The following is a 9,285-nucleotide window of genomic DNA, read 5'->3' on the forward strand; positions in this document are numbered from 1 at the left end:
TCATTCTCCCTTCCCCATCTATCTCAACTCCCACCTATTCCTTCAAGTTGGATTAAGCTCTTGACAGATTCATAATACAATAGCACTGTTGGGAGGTGGTGAAAGGAAGAAGGGGGCTGAAGTGGAGAAAGTAGGTCATGGGGGTATGTGCTTAGAGACTAGAGCTTATCCTGGTCCCTTCTTCCGAGATCCTCTCTCTGCTTCCCAGATTCATGGCATGAACCATCCTTTTCCACCACCAGCATGACAAATGGATGCCTCTGAAACCATGAACAAAATGAAGCCTGCTCACTTTCAAGTTGTCTCTCCCAAGTATTTGGTCACAGCAATGAGGAAGTCTGACTACTGTACTCGGGGCCTTCCAAATGCTCTGGAGTCCTATGAACACCATGGCTGGACAATTCTTGGACAAATTCTGGACAAATCTCACAATATGAAAATCTTTGCTGAGAAGATCAGATGAGAGCATGGATTACTATTATCCAGGTAAATGATATACAGGATGCCTAGAAGGTCATGTGTGATCTATTAGATACTAGAGAGATAACCAAGGGATTTCCCAAGCCCAGGGATTTCCCAAGCCCAGCAGTTTCATCAGTATAGGTAAAGGACCAACATTCATTAATCTCCTTTTCCACTCACTATGGACAGGTAGGGTTTTAGGTGTCTACAGGATTCAGCTTTGTAAAGAAAAAAGAAATGGTCCAGGAGATAAAGTCATAGCTGCCGAAGATGGTGGTCTTTGTAGTAACCACACTTTAAGGTCAAAGTCATTTAGAATGAGTCAAAGCCCTCCTCCCATAATTCCTGTTAAGAAATCATGGCACATGTAAATAGTCTAAAAGATATATGAAATGCATTCGTCTTGATCTTGAAGGACTCCCTTGGCCTAAGTCTGTTGGGCACAGGACAATTCCTTCTTAGAAAGAATAGCCCAGAAATCAAGTCTGTCATGCCTGATAATTTCCATCCATACTTTTGTTTCCCCATCATACACTGAGGACATCACAGCACATACCTCACAGGATGACTTCAAGGACTTAACGAGATAGTATATTCAAAGTGCTTAGAACAAGACATGCACATTCAATAAATGGCACTAAATCAATCGGTGAATGGTCCTCAGCAAATGCCAGTGTTGCTGATGAAGAAGAGAATCCAAATTCTACTATAGAAATGTGTCTCTGAGAACTTAGTATGAGAAAATTTGTTTTCCCCAAAAGTAACTGATGAGATTTTTTTTTTGATGCCTAGATTCAGGAGTCACAAAGTTAAATTTTAATTCTCAGTGCCTGCCATGTAAACTCCTGTGGTTAGAATATTTTCTTTTTTCTTTCTTTGGTCCTGATTTTTTATGTTATTACTCCTGTCTTTTATGTCCTTGGTTGGAAGCTGCCTAGAATGCCTGTTGCAAGGAGGTGAAAGATAAACAATAAAATAAAAATAAAGAGAAAACACTCCATAAAAATTTGCTGGATTTATTGAATTGTCAAATCTCTCCACATAAACCAAAGTGCTTCTGAAAATCGAGCAAGCACGAGAGAGGGAGAGAGAGAGCAATAACGGGAAAACATTCTCCTTATTTTCTTGTTTATATATTGGAATTCTGCCTAAGAGAGCAATCCCATTTCTCTTAGTTCCTGTATGCAAAGCCCCTTTTCCTGTGTGAGGACCAGAGGAAGGATAGATGCTCCCAGAGGCTATGAGCAAAAGTTGTATACCACCTGTCCACCTTCTGCTTCCAGACATATGCCTTTTTTTGTTGGAGTAGCAGCTTCAATGACTAAGTTCAGCCTTGTCTTTGACTATCCCTCCACCGCTGTTGTGCCCTCCCTCAAGTTGGAGGTGGGGAGGGCAGGGAAGATAGCCCACCTGCCTCCTCGAGGATCAAAAGAGATCTCATTCGAAGTCATTCTTGAGGTTGCCATGGGGATGGAAAATTGTGACCATCAGGGTGCAGGAGCCCCTGGTTCACTGGAGTCATTGAGTTACAGAGTGGAGGATAGATGGGTGCCCAGACAGCTCCTGAGAGCCTCCTGACTTGAGAGAAAATGACTGGCCTATTCAGCCCACTCTCTACACTCCTGCAAAGCCTTTCTGATAGAAACCCAGCCACTCTGCACTCAGATGAAACACTCTGGTCCTTCTCACAGCCCCCAGCCTGCTCTGGTGGAGGTTTTTTTTTTTTTTTTTTTTTTCCATTTCGCTTTAATAGGCCCTACAGAGATGCACTGAAGGACTGGACAATTTGCTCTCATGGCTCTAAGTTGAGCTGATTCTGAAAGGAGCCCAGTTTACCCTCTGATGGATTCCCAGGGGTGCCTTTTCTATCATTCCCCTAAAGCGATAGGCAGCTGAACTTGCTTCTCACAGGGACTGGCTGTCATTTGTTTGGGGGGAGTGACAATAGGGTCTTTTCAACTGATAAAAGTCTGTCTGCATCCTGGTGGTCTCCTCCAAGGCATCTTCAGAGCCCTCTTTGCATCCTCTGTCTGCTACAAAATCATGTGCTTTCCTTAGTTTGTTAGGAGTTTGCTAAGTCCATAAGAGAGAATTCATAGGGCTTGAGAACTAAGTAGTTTGTACTAACTCAAGTAAGAAACGAGGTAAGAAGAACCGGGCACCACCAAGAGACTAGCCAGAGAATGTCACAACCCCTAAACTGTGGGGGTTGTGGAAACAACACACTTTCCCCATTCACCTGATGCCTTTCCTGCAAAGTTCCCAGGTGGCTATCTAAATTCTTCCTCAATATGCCTTGCATGTAGAAATGGTCTGTTTCTAACTTTAAAAACATGTAACATTTCTGTTCATTTTGCTCCTTGAATGAAGTTGTGATGGCATGAGCTATAGCAGCCATATGGCAACCAAGTGAGAAGTGCTAAGAGGTTGCTAGGATCTCTACCCTGGCATCGTTGAACCTCTGAGGAAACACCAAAACAGACTATCTTCTTGTGTGAGAGTGAAACTATCTCTATTATCTGATCATACAAAATAATATATATCAACATGAACTCCAGGAAATGAAAGAAAGAAGAGGATTTTTCTTTTTTGCCATTTTTGTTTTCTTTTTGTTCTATTTGCTCATTTATCTGTCTCTGGGAGTGTAAGGGGAGGCACAGAAATGGTGGGACAGAGGGTGGACAAATGCAGCAGTGGTACTCACTGGACACTGTTGAAAATGAACTAAAACAACTTGTGGATAGAGATGGTAGAGAAAAACTGGGAAAGAGAAAAGGAGGGGCTGACATTGCCCAGAAAGAAATGTACTCTTTACCTGACTTTTGTAACTGTAACCCCTCTGTATATCATCTTTATAAAAACAATAAAAATATTTTTAAAACAATCTCAATTTATTTAAACATTGTGATCTAATTTTTCTTTAACTAGAAGCTCAATGAATGTGTACCAGTCAGTTTTTCATTACTGTAACAAATATGTGAGATAATCAACTTAAAAAGAAGAAAGGTTTATAATGGTTTCAAAACTTTCAGCCCACACTTTCTTGTCCCTATTGCTCTGGCCCTATTGCTACACCACATATCATGGCTAAAGCACATGGTGTCAGAGACCAATTTACCTCATGGCAGCTGAGAAGCAAAGCGACAGACAGGAAGGTGACAGGGTCTCAATATCTCTTTCAAAGACACGCCCCTTATAACCTAACTTCCTCTACTAGGCCCCACCTCCCTAAGGCTCCACCACCTCCCAACAGAACCTTAGACTGGTGACTAAGCCTTTAATACATGAGCTTCTGGGAACATTCCAGATAGACACTACAACAGTACTCTTCCTTGATTTAGGCCCTCCCATTTCCATCTTCTGACTCTTCCTCAAAAATGTGAGCATACAAAAGGGAGCAGATATCAATGCCACTAAGGGCAGCATCATGGACAGATGGAACTCATAGTTATCTCATTTAAATCATTTGAAAGTTCCCATCAGTCATCCACACATTACTTCGGTTGTTCCTAAAAGTTGGCCACATCACGGTTTTTTAAGCACTGCAGAAATTCTGTTAGATGCAATGCATATGAAGTAAGATCCCAGTTCTTTCTGAAAGGATGAAAGAGGAAGAGAGCTGGAGAAAGCAGCACTGTGGAAGGAGAAAGTAACTTAGCCCTATCACTTGCTATAGGCAGAGATGAGAGGCCTCTTTAATAAGCAAAATTTCTAAATGGCTTAATGGAAGCACAATAATGAAGAGCAAAGTAGTACCGTAATTTCCTTTTCTAATGACAAGGCTCAGTCCCAACAACTCAATCTGTTGTTGCTTTGAGAAATTTCTCCCAGTGAAGGAAATTGAAGATGGCATAAGAATAAGTCCAGCCCCCCAAATGTGACAATGGAAAATTTACAATACCCATTTTTCCAAACCATTTTCATCTCGTTTGTGCTCCCCAGTGATGCCAGAGAATGTGTCTGCACATCTAAAATGTACCTTTATGGGGACATCCAGGCTGATGTTTAAACAAACAACGAAGTACCATAACCTGGCCACACTGACATGCACAAAAAAATTAGCCATGAACAGTAAAGTCTCTGCAATTTTCGTCTTCCTGACATGAATCCCTGGAAGCAGTAAGATTATGCTAATGAGGATAATGGACTAAACAAATTAATGTACATAGCAGGCTGGGGAGGGCAGGGAAATGAATTTGGTTCTCAACTTTTCTGATATTCTAGCTTATGATATATAACATTATATATTGCATATTTGTTATCATGACATTTGCAGAGTGTGCAGCCATATTGAGAACTACTGGAATTCATTTCTCCTGTAACTGCAGCCTGTCTGTTCTGTCATTTCAGTTGGAATGTTCACCTTGGTCTCATGCTCCTGGGGGCTCCATGGCCTGGGAGGCAGAAGGGAGGCTCTGTGGAGAGTTTGTCAGCACAAGGTTACTCATAACTGTGCTAATGCCAGGGAAGGGAACAGTACTATGGGAGTCATACTTGGGTACCTCTAACAGACCAGCGCTTTTTGTGTTCAGCAAGCCTGCTATCTCATCTGTTGATGTGTCAAGACTTAGAACACAAATCACCCCCCCAGGAGTTTATCCCCATATCACACTCAGAAGGGAGAGACTTGGTTTCAAAGTTGGAAGGAAAAGTCTGGAGAAGCACCTGCTGAATTTTTGTCTTGCTGTACTTCTCAAAGAAAACAATGTTTTGTTTGTTGGGGTTTTGTTCTGTTTTGTTTTCTCACTCCTTTATACTTTTTCTCTTCCTTCCAACAGTAAGAAAATGATATGTGCTTTTACCCAGTGTTTACAGGGAGCTGGACAGGAAAACAAGTAAAGGGAAAGATTAAATGCACTGTATATTAGGAAGATCAAATATCAGACTTCAAGGTATGTGTGTGAGAGAGAGAGAAAGGAGACAGAGAGGACAGAAGAGAGAGAAAAGAAAAGAGAGGGGGAGAATGAGAGAGAGAAGAGAGAGAGAAAGAAAGAAAGAAAAGGAGGTGTTGACTATACAGAAGTGGTCTTGTGGTTGTGGAGACTGAGATGTTCTCAAATCTGCAGTCAGCAGGCTAGAGACCCAGGAAGGCCACTGTGTAACTCCAGTCCAGGTCCTAAAGCCCAAGAACCCCAAGAGCCAATGTCAATTTCATCTATGTCCAAGTCTGAAGACAAAAGACCAAAATCTCAGCTCTCAAACAACCAAGAAAGAAATTTCTTTCTCACTGAGCTTTTAGTTCTATTCGGGCCTTTAATGTACTGAACGAGGCTCACCAACATACGGAGGACAATTTGCTATCTTCAGTCTACCAACTCACATGTAGATCTCAATCAGAAATGCCCTCACAGACATAACTTCACAGAAAGAAGTTAACCAACAATCTGGGCATCCTATAACCCCATCAAACTGACACCTACAGTTTCGTATTACATCGAGGTAATAATTTCTTATTCCAAAAAAAAGCTTCTTGTGAGAATGAAATAACATATACAAAGTGTTTAGTATGGGGCCAGAAACATAGTAGACATACCATAAAATATTTAGGAAATGATATTAAGCTGGGAAAGCCGTTTTGTATTAGAAAGGAAGATCTTCTTGGAAATACTGACTTTATCTTTAACCTCTTAAAAGATTTTTCCATCACCATGTTTGACTTGTTTTAATGGTTAGGATTCTGCAAAGCTGCAATTAGTTGGCCATTCTACATATGACCTCCGAGGGCAGGAAAAGGTCAATGTCTGAGCAGCTGAGGTGCCTGAAGTCAGTCAGGGTCACACGGCTGCTGCCTGGGGCGGAGCTCTCTGCCTCTCTGGGAATGGAGAATTGGGAATGGCGTTCCTGTTGATTTGCTGCCCAACAGTTCTAGTTAAAAACTCAAAAGTCGATTTCTCCTAGATGCAAATCATAGGTCCATCTCCTAGGTGACTTCATTTGAGTGGCAATATAACAGAGAACACAAGTATCCTTGTTTTTCATCACAGATTGGACATCTCTTCCTTAAGGACGAAGGAAGGAGGGTGGGAGGACCAAGCCGTGGGGGATCTCTGACAATAACATAAAGGCTCGCAGCTCTCAGAAACAGTAATAAAAGGCAACAAAGGTGCAGCACCAATTCCCCCCAAAGTGGCCCTATACTTCAGGAATGAACTGGCACACCCACACTTTCCTCTAGTATAGTCTTTGAACTGAGAAAGAAATTCTCCATCTCAATCCTCTGTCAAAAGTCCCCCAGTTTCCCAGTCCTTCTGTGTCCAAGTTGAAATTCCAACTATTATGTTGCTTTTGCTGTACTGGGTATTGAACTCAGGGCTTTGAGCTTGCTAGGCAAGTGTTCTACCACTTGAGTCATGCCTCAATCCAGGCTGGCTTTAGACTGTGATCCTCCAATTTCTGCCTCCCCAAAGCTGGGAATTCAGGAGTTACCCTCAATTGCCAGCCTAAATTCTAAGTCTTTTTTTTCCTTTTTCTTTTTTTGTTATTGCAAATTCTGGGGTTTGACCTCAGGGCTTGGTTGCTGTACCTGAGCACCTCCCCATCCCCAGATAATAATGCTCTACCACTTGAACCACAGCTCCATTTCCTGCTTTTTGGTGGTTCGAGATAAGAGTTTCATGGACTTTCCTGCCTAGTCTGGCTTTGAGCCACTATCCTCAGAGCCTCCTGAGTAGCTAGGATTATAGGCTTGAGCCACTGGTACCCAGAAAATCCAAAGTTGTTTTTTTTTTTTTAAAGACTTCCACTGTGCATAGCATCTGACCCTGTGCCCATCTTTGTCCCCACCCCCTACATTTTGAGAAGAAACTTCCCAATATTCCCAATATTCCAAGAGCTGGGGGGGGGAGTGGGGAGGGCACAGCCGGGAATTACTGGAGTGTGAGGCCCAGATCCCGGGAACATTAGACAACCACACTAGTAACCCTGACTTTTGTATCCCTGGCAAATATACTCTTGCTGTTGTGTTATCTCCATCAGGCAAATCTGGAAATCCATCTACAGCCTCAGAGAAAAGGTTACTGCTCTGAGTATTGTACAGAAGAGAAGAGCATTAAGTAGAGTACTTATCAGTATTTTATTATCATTTTAGTTATTTAATTTATTTATGATTTCTTCATATTAATAAGCTCTGGTCTGATTTTCCTAGATCAGAGTTCAAGCTAGATGGACTCACAGAGACACTCACAAGCATTTATTTTGAATAAATGGTCCACTCAGTGGACCATCAGTGGGAGGGGAATCCATGGGGGGGCAGGAAACAAGGCCCATTGTGAAGAGGACTTGCAAACATGTGGCTGCATAATTTTCATCCCCCAATCTTCCCTACTTTTTCTAAGGGTCTCCAAGACCACCCCAGGCTCAGTGCTGGGAGGATTCAGTAGTAGTACTGGTTAAAGTCTACTACAGAAGGGATACAGTGATTCTGTGTGTGTGTGTGTGTGTGTGTGTGTGTGTGTGTGTGTGTGTGTTTGTGTGCATAACATGTGCCTTACTGGGGCTTGAACCCAAGGCCTCACACTCTCACTTGGCTTTATCACTAAAGGCCTGGCTCTACTTCTTGAGCCACAGCTCCACTCCTCAGAAGAGATAACAAAGTAAGATTAGCAAACAGCTCTCTAGTCACCCAAGATGCTCAAAGGAAAGAAGGCCAGGGGTAAGAAGGTGGCCCCAGCCCCTGCTGTCATGAAGAAGCAGGAGGCCAAGAAGGTGGTAACTCCACTGTTTGAAAAAAGGCCTAAAAACTTTGGCAGTGACAGGACATCCAGCCCAAAAGGACCTTACCTATTTTGTCAAATCTGCTATATCCGGCTGCAGCAGCATAGGCCAATCCTCTACAAGCGGCTGAAAGTGCCTCCTGCAATTAAGCAGTTTACCCAGGCCTTGGCCCGCCAGACAGCTACACTATTACTTAAACTAGCCCACACGTACAGGCCAGAGACAAAGCAGGAGAAGAAGCACAGACTGTTGGCCTGAGCTGAGAAGAAAGCTGCTGGCAAAGGAGATATCCCACTAAGAGACCTCCAGTCCTTCAAGCAGGGGTTAACACTGTTACTGTCTTGGTGGAGAAGAAGGCGGCTCAGCTTGTGGTGATCGTACATGATGTGGACCCTATGGAGCTGGCTGTATTCCTGCCTGCCCTGTGCGGCAAGATGGGTGCTCCCTACTGCATCAAGGGGAAGGCCAGGCTGGGGCGCCTCACCCACAGGAAAACATGTACCACCGTTGCCTTCACTCAGGTTAACTTGGAAGACAAAGGATCTCTGGTGAAGCTGGTAGAGGCTATTAGGACCAATTACATTGACAGATATGATGAGATCCATTGTCACTGGGGAGGCAATGTCCTGGGTCCAAAAATCTGTGGCTCAATTTGCCAAGCTGGAAAAGGCAAAAGCTAAGGAGCTGGCCACTAAGCTGGGCTAAGTGTGCAATGTTGATTTCTCTGTACATGAAAATAATAAAACTGTCCTTCCTCAAAAAAAATTAGCAAACAGAAAGCAGGCAGGAGCTTCCACGCATCCTTTCCCTGTGGTGTCACACAGGACATGCTTAATTCTTCCAATTGGAGCAGCATGTATGATATGATGATACCAGAGAAACTTCTTATAGACTCAATGCCAAGGATTTTCACTGGGCTGGTCACACAGGCACCCTTAGTCTAGCATTTATTCAAAGGCCAGATTCCCAGAAGGACACCAGTGTTTGTCATTAGCTTCATTGTTCATATGGTTTAGACACTGTAAGTCATTTGTCAATATTCCCAAAGCCCAGTCTTAGATGCCAGCCAACAGCCAACTTTAAAAGCAGGTCTTTCCAAAGACAGCCCTT

General features: G+C 43.0%; 1 pseudogene; it reads left to right on the plus strand.

Moving 5' to 3' along the window:
• The first annotated feature begins 8,088 nt into the window (after positions 1–8,088).
• LOC138806820 (large ribosomal subunit protein eL8 pseudogene) lies at positions 8,089–8,880 on the plus strand (annotated as a pseudogene).
• Positions 8,881–9,285: the final 405 nt, after the last annotated feature.

The sequence above is a fragment of the Dipodomys merriami genome, unplaced genomic scaffold (assembly GCF_024711535.1).
Source record: "Dipodomys merriami isolate MVZ:Mamm:240054 unplaced genomic scaffold, mDipMer1.0.p SCAF_1, whole genome shotgun sequence".
NCBI classification, from domain to species: Eukaryota; Metazoa; Chordata; class Mammalia; order Rodentia; family Heteromyidae; genus Dipodomys; species Dipodomys merriami.